This window comes from Symphalangus syndactylus, chromosome 15, assembly GCF_028878055.3.
Source record: "Symphalangus syndactylus isolate Jambi chromosome 15, NHGRI_mSymSyn1-v2.1_pri, whole genome shotgun sequence".
In the NCBI taxonomy this organism is placed as follows: domain Eukaryota; kingdom Metazoa; phylum Chordata; class Mammalia; order Primates; family Hylobatidae; genus Symphalangus; species Symphalangus syndactylus.
In genome coordinates, this window is record NC_072437.2 from 74592205 (window position 1) to 74604475 (window position 12271).

Below are 12271 nucleotides of genomic sequence, written 5' to 3' on the forward strand. Positions count from 1 at the left end.
AGAATAATTTTTAAGCTGGAGCTGGATGGCCTCCAGGCTTTTAGGCTTTTAGGCTGGATTGCTGCAAAGGACATGATCTTGTTTTTATTTTATGGCTGCATTGTATTCTATGGTGTATGTGTGCCACATTTTTTTTGTTCAGTTCACCATTGATGGGCACCTAGGTCAATTCTGTGTCTTTGCTACTGTGAATAGTGCTGCAATGAACATATGTGTGCGTGTGTCTTCATGGTAGAATGATATTTATATTCCTGTGGGTATATACTCAGGATTGCTGGGTCACAGGGTAATTCTCAAGTTCTTTGAGAAATCGCCAAACTGCTTTCCATAATGGCTGAACTAATTTACATATCCACCGGTAGTGTGTAAGCATTCCCTTTCCTCTGTAACTTTGTCAGCATCTATTTTTTGGCTTTTTAATAATAGCTATTCTGACTGGTATGAGATGGTATCTCATTGTAGTTTTGATTTGCATTTCTCTAGGATTAGTGATGTTGAGCATTTTTTCATGTTTGTTAGCTGTGTGTATGTCTTTTGAGAAGTGTCTGTTCATGTCCTTTGCCCCTCCCTTTTTTTTTTTAGTGAGGTTGTTTGTTTTTTGCTTGTAAATTCGTTTCAGTTCCTTATAGATTCTGGATATTAGACTGTTGTCAGATGCATAATCTGTAAATATTTTTTCTCATTCTGTAGGCTGTCTGTTCAGTCTGTTGATAGTTTCTTTGCTGTGCAGGAGCTCTTTAATTAGGTTCTACTTGTCTGTTTTTGTTTTTGTTGCAGTTGCTTTTGGCATCTTTGTCATGAAATCTTCACAAGGTCCTATGTCAGAATGGTATTTCCTAGCTTATCTTCCAGGGATTTTATAGTTTTAGGTTTTACATTTAAGCCTTTTATCCATCATGGGTTGATTTTTGTTTGTGGTGAAAGGAAGGGGTCCAGTTTCAATCTTCTGCATATGGCTAGTCAGTTATCCCAGCACCATTTGTTGAGTAGAAAGTCCTTTCTCCATTGCTTGTTTTTGTTAGCTTTGTTGAAGATCAGATGGTTGTAGCTGTGCAGCTTTATTTCTGGGTTCTTTAACCTGTTCCATTGGTCTGCGTGTCTGTTTTTGTACCAGTGCCATGCTGTTTTGCTCACTGTAGCCTTGTAGATGGTTTGAAGTCGGGTAGTGTGGCATTTCCAGCTTCATTCTTTTTGTGCAGGATTGCTTTGGCTATCCTCCACAAAGCTAGTCAATCACAAGTTGTGCTAATTTTTTCTGCTGTTTCTCAAATCTGTCTCTCCTCTCAATTCTTACTACCACCCTGGTTTTTCAGGCCCTCAACATCTCTCACCTAAGCTGTGTAGTAGCCTCCTAACTGATCCCTGAGACTTCAGTGTTGCTTTCTCTCCTCACCACTGAAAGAAAGACTACATAAAACAAAATTATCAGGAGACTTCCCTTCTTAAAATCCCTTTTTGACTCTCTATTGCCTATTAAATAATGCCTGTACTTCTTAATATACCGTACAGGCATCTCCTGTTACTCCCTGCTCTACATTTGTTACTGCAGTAATAGGTAAATGTTTATAATTTCCCCTGAAGTCCCTCTGCTATTCAATGCTTCCATGTATTTATACATTATGATCTTTTTCTCTGAAACTTGCTCACCACTTTTTCTCCTGGTTTATTCTTTATTGTCCTTCATGCCCAAGCTCAAGCATCATCTTTTTCAGAAAACCTACTTTGAAGTTCCAGAGTGGACCAAGGGCCACTTTTAATTCTCCCTGTAGTGTTGATCTCTATCTTTTCACTTTAAACATACTTTTAAACCTGCTTCCTGAGTATAAAGTTTGTTATAATTTTAATATTTGTATTTTTCTATGTCTTTTTCTTCTCTTTATGGTTTCTGTTGACTCCTGCTTGTGGTAGTTTGACTCTTCAACTCTGTTAAATTTTAGAAATAGCTCATATTTGTCTAAACTTTAACTTTGGGTATCCTGAGAGACTGGAATAGAGATGATTTGCCTGGTTTGTGCTTGGTTTTGGAAGTAGTACCAATCAGGAACCATTCTAGTTAGATTTATTGGTTTGAGGTTTCTTGGACTATGAATATGGCATAAATTCACATTCCAGCCTAAGAGTAAAGCTGGTTAGAAGACATTAGGGAAGACTTAAAATTACTAATGTTTTAAAATCCACTGCCTGCAGACTGATTTGCTTATTGGTTCACTTGTCATATCCTTCCAACTTTGTCTTTTCTACTAAATATATAGCCGATTTTGGTCCCTGGATTTATATGGAGGTCTCAGACTCAGTTCCCTACTTTGTCAGGTTTAGATCCTATGAGTCAGTTAACCAGAAAAATTCTAGATCCCAGCATTGCTGAACAGATTCCCAGGAATGTGTCAGAGTATTTCAAAGTCCCCTATTGACATCTCATTCCCAGCTTTTTAAAAAAGAAAGTATTTTGACGTTCCTATTGATTGCCCCAATTCCTATTTACTACCTCAGGCAGCCACAATGTTAACTAACAAAGCTCTAGGTTTTTGGTTTTGGCACACTTCCAGGGCATCTCTGGCTTCTATGTTGACTGATGACTTTAGTTTCACCTCTAGACTGTGTGTGCGTGTGTGTAATCATTTTGTACTTCCTTCACATTTTGTGAGTTCAGAAATATATTTAAAAGTGTATCTGGGGCTAGGCATGGTAGCTCATGCCTGTAATCCCTTTGGGAGGCTGAGGTGGGAGGATAACCTGAGGTCAGGAGTTTGAGACCAGCCTGACCAACATGGTGAAACCCCGTCTCTACTAAAAATACAAAAGTTAGCTGGACATGGTGGCATGCACCTGGGATCCCAGCTACTAGGGAGGCTGAGGCAGGAGAATCACTTGAACTTGGGAGGCAGAGGTTGCAGTGAGCCAAGATTGCACCACTGTACTCCAGCCTGGGCAACACAGCGAGACTCTGTTTCAAAAAAATAAATAAAAAATAAAAATAAAAATAAAAATAAAAGTTATTTGGAAGTGATGTCACTAAAAATGGCAAGCTAGGAACCTTCAAAAATTCCTTTATTCATAAAAGCAGCTGGGAAAAATAAAAGCAACTTTTTCAGATCTCTGGAAAATATCCAAAGGCTTCCTGCAATCTTGGGAGCATTTATTCAAGAATGTAAGCTGAATTTTGGTGGGAATAGTGAGCTTTGTAGTGTTCTTACTTTATGCTCATTATATCCTCCCAGCTCCATGGTAGCCTTGAAAACCAACATCCTACAATCTTGGTGAAAAACAAGCTCCTGGGAGCCATAGAAAGGAACAAAAGGGGGTTGGGACTCATTCAAAGCCTTATTCCCAGAGAAATGTCATTATGTGACCTGACTAGGAGGTCCAAGGAAGACCCCACGCACAAGGCTATCTTTATTTGGCCTGACTTAGAGCTCCCCCAGCCTTTGTTCATATTTGTTGAAGACAATCAGAGGCAATTGCTGAACATAATGGCTACCTGGGTATAGATAAGTTGAGATACACAATATGCTAACAAAAAATGTAAACAAAGGCTGGGCGCAGTGGCTCATGCCTGTAATGTCAGCACTTTGGGAGGCCGAGGCAGGCGGATCATGAGGTCAGGAGATCGATACCATCCTGGCTAACGTGGTGAAACCCCGTCTCTACTAAAAAAAATACAAAAAAATTAGCTGGACGTGGTGGTGGGTGCCTGTAGTCCTAGCTACTTGGGAGGCTGAGGCAGGAGAATGGCGTGAACCTGGGAGGCAGAGCTTGTAGTGAGCCGAGATCACACCACTGCACTCTAGCCTGGGTGACGGAGTGAGACTCCGTCTAAAAAAAAAAAAAAGTAAGCAAAACAAAACAAAGAAAAAAACAAATGCTGAGAGTACTAAACCTGCTTGCTGTCAGAAGACATTTCTGTTCATGTCTTCCACCTATAAATTTAATGTCTTTTCCATCTCAACTAAGTACTTATGCACTGTAGCTGTAACTTTTGCAGCTTTTGACAGCAAAACTGGCACAAATTTCTTTGTTCTTCTTCACAATTTTATGAGTAGAGGATTTTTCCTTACTGTAAATCTTAGCAACCTCGGCCTATAATATTTTTCTTTTCTTATGATGTCAGAGACTTTCACCTTTTCACTTAAAGGAAGCACACTGTGGCTTCTCTGGCATATCCAAATTGCCAGGATAATTACCATTGCATATTGGGCCAATTATGAAGTGAAATAAGGGTTACGTGTATACCACCCCTGTGATGCCATGACAGTTGGTGTCATAATCAAGATGGCTACTAAGGGTCTAATGAGACTTATTAATCAAGAATTCTGTATGTAGCAAAAATATCCTTCAACATTGAAGGAGAAACATAAGGCATTAAGTATCTTAGGACATTTAAGACATTCCTTGGTAAACAAAACTAAAAAAATTTGTTGCTTGAAGACATCTCTATAAGAAATACTAATGGGAGTCATTTAGGCTGAAAGGAAAGAATACTAGGTAGTAACTCAAATCCACATGAGGAAATAAAGAGCTGAGAAAGATAACTATATGAGTAAATATAAAAGGCAGTATAAGCATAAAGCGGTTCTCATAAATGGGTTGATGAACATAGAGCATATGAAGATATGGTTTATAAGGCATTAACAGCACAATGGAAGAGAGAGGGAATGGAGCTACATAGGAAAAAGTTTATGTATACTCTTGTAATTAAGTTGGTATTAATATGAACTACATAGTTATAAATCAACATGTTAATTGCAATATCCAGGGCAACTGCTAAGAAAACAACTCAAAAATGTAGTAAAAGAAATGACAAAGAAATAAAAATTGTACACTACAAAACTATTTAGCATAAATCTTACTTTATCAATTATTGTATTAAATGGAAATTTCTCTCCATTTAAAAGGAAGAAATTTGCAGAATGAATTAAAGGACACGATCCTACTATATGCTGTCTATAAGAGACATGTTTTAGACCAAAACTCAAATAGGTTAAAAGTAAAAGTATAGAAAAAGATATAACAAGCAAACAGTAACCAAGAAACTAACTAACTAAATAAAGAGATGGAATCATGATAAAAAATCAGAAAAAAAAGACTTAAAGGCAAAAATTTTTATTAAAAACAAAGAACATTTTATAATAATAAGAGGATCAATCCATCAAAAACATATAACAGAGCCTCAAAGTACATGAAGAAAAAATTGACAGAATTGAAGGGAGAAACAATTCAGCAATAATAGTTGAGGACTTCAATTCCCCACTTTCATTAATAGCTAGACAAATAGGCAGAAAATCAATAAGAAAATGTAAGACTTGAATAATACTGTAAACCAACTAGATTTAACAGATATCTATAGCATTCTCCATCCCCCAGCAACAACAGAGTATACAGTCTTTATAAGTGCACATGGAACATTCCCTAGGAAAGACCATAAGCTAGGCAATAAAAGAACTCTCAATAAATTTTAAAAGATTTAAATCATACAAAGCATGTTCTCAACTGCAGTAAAATGAAGTTAGAATAGTAAGAGAAGGAAATTTGGGAAGTTCACAAATATATGGAAATTAAACAATGTACTCTTAAATAATCAATTGGTCATAGAAGAAATCCAAGATAAATCAGAATATATTTTGAGATAAATGAAAACAAAAATTCCACATCTCAAAACTTATGGAATGCAGCTAATGCCATGCTTAAAGGGAAATTTATAGGTGTAAATTCTTACATTAGAACGGAAGAAAGATCTCAATCAATAATTTAACTTTCCACCTAAAGAAACTAGAAGAGCAAACTGAAACCAAAGCAAGTAAAGCAAGGGTATAATAAATGTTAGAGTGAAAATAAATAAAATGGCAAGCAGAAAAACGATAGAGAAAATAAACAAAACCTAGGAATCCAACTTACAAGGGATGTAAATGACCTCTTCAAGGAGAACTACAAACCACTGCTCAATGAAATAAAAGAGGATACAAACAAATGGAAGAATATTCCATGCTCATGGGTAGGAAGAATCAATATCGTGAAAACGGCCATACTGCCCAAGGTAATTTATAGATTCAATGCCATCCCCATCAAGCTACCAATGACTTTCTTCAAAGAATTGGAAAAAACTACTTTAAAGTTCATATGGAACCAAAAAAGAGCCCGCATCACCAAGTCAATCCTAAGCCAAAAGAACAAAGCTGGAGGCATCACCCTACCTGACTTCAAACTATACTACAAGGCTACAGTGACCAAAACAGCATGGTACTGGTACCACAACAGAGACATAGATCAATGGAACAGAACAGAGCCCTCAGAAATGATGCCACATATCTACAACTATCTGATCTTTGACAAACCTGACAAAAACAAGAAATGGGGAAAGGATTCCCTATTTAATAAATGGTGCTGGGAAAACTGGCTAGCCATATGTAGAAAGCTGAAACTGGATCCCTTCCTTACACCTTATACAAAAATTAATTCAAGATGGATTAAAGACTTAAATGTTAGACCTAAAACCATTAAAATCCTACAAGAAAACCTAGGCAATACCATTCAGGACATAGGCATGGGCAAGGACTTCATGTCTAAAACACCAAAAGCAATGGCAACAAAAGCCAAAATTGACACATGGGATCTAATTAAACTAAAGAGCTTCTGCACAGCAAAAGAAACTACCATCAGAGTGAACAGGCAACCTACAGAATGGGAGAAAATTTTTGCAACCTACTCATCTGACAAAGGGCTAATATCCAGAATCTACAATGAACTCAAACATATTTATAAGAAAAAAACAACCCCATCAAAAAGTGGGCAAAGGACACGAACAGACACTTCTCAAAAGAAGACATTTATGCAGCCAAAAAACACATGAAATGCTCATCATCACTGGCCATCAGAGAAATGCAAATCAAAACCACAATGAGATACCATCTCACACCAGTTAGAATGGCCATCATTAAAAAATCAGGAAACAACAGGTGCTGGAGAGGATGTGGAGAAATAGGAACACTTTTACACTGTTGGTGGGACTGTAAACTAGTTCAACCATTGTGGAAGTCAGTGTGGCGATTCCTCAGGGATATAGAACTAGAAATACCATTTGACCCAGCCATCCCATTACTGGGTATATACCCAAAGGACTATAAATCATGCTGCTATAAAGACACATGCACACATATGTTTATTGCGGCACTATTCACAATAGCAAAGAGTTGGAACCAACCCAAATGTCCAACAACGATAGACTGGATTAAGAAAATGTGGCACATATACACCATGGAATACTATGCAGCCATAAAAAAGGATGAGTTCATATCCTTTGTAGGGACATGGATGAAACCGGAAAACATCGTTCTCAGTAAACTATCGCAAGGACAAAAAACCAAATACCGCATGTTCTCACTCATAGGTGGGAATTGAACAATGAGAACTCATGGACACAGGAAGGGGAACATCACACTCTGGGGACTGTTATGAGTTTGGGGGAGCGGGGAGGGACAGCATTAGGAGATATACCTAATGCTAAATGACGAGTTAATGGGTGCAGGAAATCAACATGGCACATGGATACATATGTAACAAACCTGCACATTGTGCACATGTACCCTAAAACCTAAAGTATAATAAAAAATAAAAATAAAAGAAAATAAACAAAACCAAAAGTTATTTGAAAAGATCAACAAAATTGATAGCTTAGCTAGCCTGATCAAGAAAAAAAAGAAAAGAACTGAAAAATGTGGTAAATAACTTAGGTAAATAACAACAACAACAAAAAACCTAAACCCTTAGATAATCTGGTAAAGTTTATGAAAAACCAACAGCTAACATTAAACTTAGTGGTGAAAGTCTTAAATCTTTTCTCCTAAGATGAGGAACAAGACAAGGATATCTGCTTGCTTTTTCTGTTCAACATTGTACTGGAGATTCTAACCAGGATAATTAGACAAAAAACAAAACAAAACAAAACCAACCACAAAAAAGAAATAAAAACCCTCTAGATTGGAATGGAAAAAGTGAAACTCTATTTTTTGCAGATACATAATGTTGTGTATAGAAAATCTAAGGAACCCACAACAACAACAACAAACCTGCTGGAGCAACAATTGAGTTCACAAAAGATGTAAGATCAGTGTGCAAAAAATCAGTTAGATTTAGAAACACTAGCAATGAGTAGGCTCAAAATGAAATTAAGAAAGTAATTTTATTTACAATAGCATTAAAAAATAATACTAAAACAAAAGAAATGTAAGACTACAAAACGTTATTGAAAGTGATTAAGACCTAAATAAATGGATACACATTCTGTATTTATTGAATGGAAGACATTACTATTAAGATGACAGCACTCCACAAATTGATCTACAGGTTCAACTCAGTTCCTATCAAAATCCTAGCTTCTCTTTTTGCAGAAATTGACTTGCTGATCTAAGATTCATTTGAAAATGCAAGGGACTGTGAATAACCAAAACAATCTTGAAGAAGAACAATGAAGTTGCAGAGTCCACACTTTATTATTTCAAAACTTACTATAAAGCTATAGTGGTTAAAATTGTGTAGTACTGGAATAAGGACAGATATGTAGATCAATCGAATAGAATTGAGAGTCCAGAAGTAAATCCATACATTTAAGGTCAATTGATTTTCCACAAGGTACCAAGACTATTCAGTGGAAATGAACATCTCTTCAGCAAGTGGTGCTGGAACAACGAGATATCCACATACAAATGAATGAAGTTAGATCTTTTTGTCACGTCATACAGAAAAATTAACCTCAAATGGAAGAAATATCTAAATGTAAGATCCCAAACTATGCTCTTAGACAAAAACATAGGTGTACATTTTTTATGATATTGAATTAGTTATGATTTCTTTTTTTGCCTTTCCTTTTATGTGGAACAGGAAAGCTAGAGGGGTTTAGAGTTGTCTTACTGCTTTTCCCCTATGTCAGACAAGGCCCTGATAAAGCAGTTTTTCTCTAGAGCAGGTCTTTCACACAGAGAATAGAATGCTCTGGGCATATTTCAAAATGGTTGCTGTACCCACTCACTCTCCCTATCCTCCAATTAGGGTATATTTTGAAATGGTTGCTTTTCCCTTTTCCTTGTGTAAAGAGCCTGAGGAAATTTTCTTCAGCCTTCATCATGAGAACCTGGTGGGGTTTCTGGAAGTAAAATTCATGAAAGTATAAGGGGCCCCCAAGACGGGACTCCAACAAGTTTTTAACTCTCAAGCGAGTTCACACTCAGCCACCAGTAAATTTATTGATTACCATTGAAGTGTTCCTACCAATTACTGGCTCTGTGGCTTCTGCTCTCAGGTAAACTGTGATTTTCTCTAGTCACCCATCTCTCTAGTTTTTGAGGAAGTGGTTTCCCTGTGACCTCTATTCTCGGATGGATATAAGAAAAGTTGTTGATTTTCAGTTTGATTATCTTTTTTTCTGTTGTGAAGATGGGAGTGATGACTTCCAAGTTCTCTACATGTTGGAGTGGGAACTGGAAGACCTAATTAACTTCTTAAGAAACTGTCAAACTGTTTTCCAAAGTGGATCTAGCACTATACATTCCTGGCATTGTATGAGAGTTTCAGTTTCTCTCCATCTTTGTCAACACGCCATCTTTCTAATTTTAGATATTCTAATAGTATCTAGTGGTTTCTTATTGTAGTTTTAATCTGCATTTCTCTAATAGCTAGTGATGATGACCATTTTTTCATTTGCTTATTTGCCAGTTGCAAATCTTTATTAGTGAAGTATCTGTTCACATATTTTGCCCATTTTTCAAAAGTTGGGTTGTTTTCTTACAATTGAAGTTTATTTTTTCTTATACTCAAAATTTTAATTGACACATAATAAATTGTACATATTTATGAGGTGCAATGTGATGTTTCAGTACGTTTTACATTGCATAATGATCAAATCATGGTAATTAGCATATCCATTGCCTTAAACATTTACTATTTCTCTGATGTAAGAATATTCAAAATCCTCTCTTCTAGCTAGAATATAAGTGTATTTTAAATGTACAACTATTTGTTTTCTCACAGTCCTATAAAATGATAGCTTGAGTCAATGAGGTATCCCCCCAAGTCCTATCAACCTCGTCTATTTTAGTGAAATTGAATATTGTCTAGAAAACACTAAACATAGTTATTCAGAGAGGATAACTGAGCCCTCTGGTTATTCTCTCTAACCCACAAAGGAAGCTAAACACTTGATGTAAACTTCTTCATCAGAGTAAATAAGAAGAATCCCCTCCATTACATACAAAAGAAAAAATAACTGGAGAGATAGTCTCTGCTCTGAGGTTATTATCCTGTGGTCTTTGGTTTTGGTACATTCTCCCCGACCCCATGCCCTTCTCCCTCATCTTTAATGAGTATCTGTATGTATGGCAGAACAGCATGTTTTTAAGTCTCTGCAGTCTTGGACCAAGCTCCTTCTATTCCCTACTCTACAAGAATCACAAGAGCACCAGGATTCTGTTTGGGGTTGCCATGGACACAGAGTTCGTATTACATAACTGACTTATTCTCAATACGAGGTAAAGACCTAGAGGTGAGGTCTCTGAGTAAGGGGGTCCCATCCCATCCTCTGGCCTCTCTGTTGGCTAATGCTGTCCTCTCATCCTCATCAGGAGAATTAAAATCATGTAAAGTTTTGGTGGGGGAACTAGATGGTGGTCTCTGGGGCCTATAGTCAGGAAAGTTTGCTTATACCCAGCTGGGGGGACCACTAATGGACATTCCTTTCCCCTCCCAGGGACCTTACAGAGTCCTCTTACCCTCAGAGTACTGTGGTACAACCAGTGAGTGTAAGGCCAAATAGCAATAACCTTGTTACTTGCCAGGAATTGGGTCAAGATTTGATTTAACAAGCTTGGTTTTGGGAACTAAAAAATGAAAAAAGGAAAAGCCATAATCTTGAAAGTCAACAAGAGAGAAAACTGCTAACAGGATCTTGATTAAATTTCTCCCTCTTAGAGAATGTTGTACTGAAGACACAAGACCTCAGACTTGTGTTATTCTAGCAGCTGAACTGACCCCAGGCTCTTCTGACTGGCAATGGCGCTGGAAGCAGTCTGATCTATAGGTAAGCAGGTCCAGGGCTTACAGGGAGAAACTCCCAGAAATCCAGCTCTGCCTTGGGTTGCCCTGGTTCATGTCCAAAGATGTGCTTGGGCCACGTCTCTGGAGCACAAGGTGGTAGACTGAGAGCTTTGATATTTCTGCTCCTACTGCAGGTGAGCTGGTATAACTCTGAAGGTATGGAATTTGCTCTTGTCTGTGACCCAGCAAATAAAAATAGAAAAATAATTAGATAGAAAAATAATAGAAATAGAAAAAATTTAAAAAACAAACCAAGTCTCATTCTATGCCTGTTAATGTCCTTAAAAATAGGACATTTTAGGCAGTGTGATAATATGCATATACTGGTCACTTTAATCTTTCCTACAGGGGCGGCTGGTTGCCCTAATGGTGGATGCTTTGTTCAAGGATGGTGAGCTAGTGTTCAGCTCAGGAAGCCACTCCACAGAGATGGCCACGAAAAGGGCTTCCGTGGTCCCATTTCAATTAACACCTGAAACATTGTCAGTTATTACCGTGACGGTCACAAGTGGGTTTTTATTAGTGAGATTGGTGGCTTACAAAGTAGCATGATGGATGTTACAATTATATGACATTTTAAGATCTGTGAATCAACTAAAGTGTTTCGGAGACAGCCCACCCTCGCAGAAACAGGATAAAGGTATATGAGGGTGTCCTGTAGTGTATATTTAGAGACGACACCCAAGGCTTGATCCTCATATGGTCCTATCTCCAGGAAGGTTTAGGAAGATTTTGACCTCTGGAACATTAGGAATCTGTTGAGAATGAAGCTCTCATGCTTGGAGCACCTAAAGTACAGAAAGCTTACAGAAGCTTATGTACTGTGCCTGCTTGCTACTGAATGTTTTGTTAAATGAATATCTGTATGTGTGGCAGATTTGATCGGAGACCTACTTTTCATTATAACCTGGTAGCATGATTATAAAGGTGTAGCTAACCTTCACCTAACTCAGACTTCTGTGGTTGCTCCTATCTACCAAAAAGCGTTTAAGAATTCTGCATGACCACTTCAGTTTAGGACAGTTTGCAATTCTCACCTTCCTTAGAGGGAAATTTAGCTAGCTACTTATTCATGTCCCATGAGGGAAGTCATTCTGTGCCCCAAAGCAGCTTATCAAAGTATTATTTCAGACTTCATGCAATACTCTCCCTGAAAGGAGTTCGGGTAACATCTGTGGATGTCTCGTGCCCT

At 37.5% G+C, this 12271-nt stretch overlaps 1 protein-coding gene across 1 annotated transcript in view; it reads left to right on the plus strand.

The window, feature by feature from the left end:
- The first annotated feature begins 10603 nt into the window (after positions 1-10603).
- TPTE2 (transmembrane phosphoinositide 3-phosphatase and tensin homolog 2) overlaps positions 10604-12271 on the plus strand; it is a 93839-nt gene continuing 92171 nt past the window's right edge. Inside the window, 2 exon segments of the mRNA XM_063619023.1 lie at positions 10604-10622; positions 10954-11062. The gene's annotated coding sequence lies outside the window, so the exon portion shown is untranslated.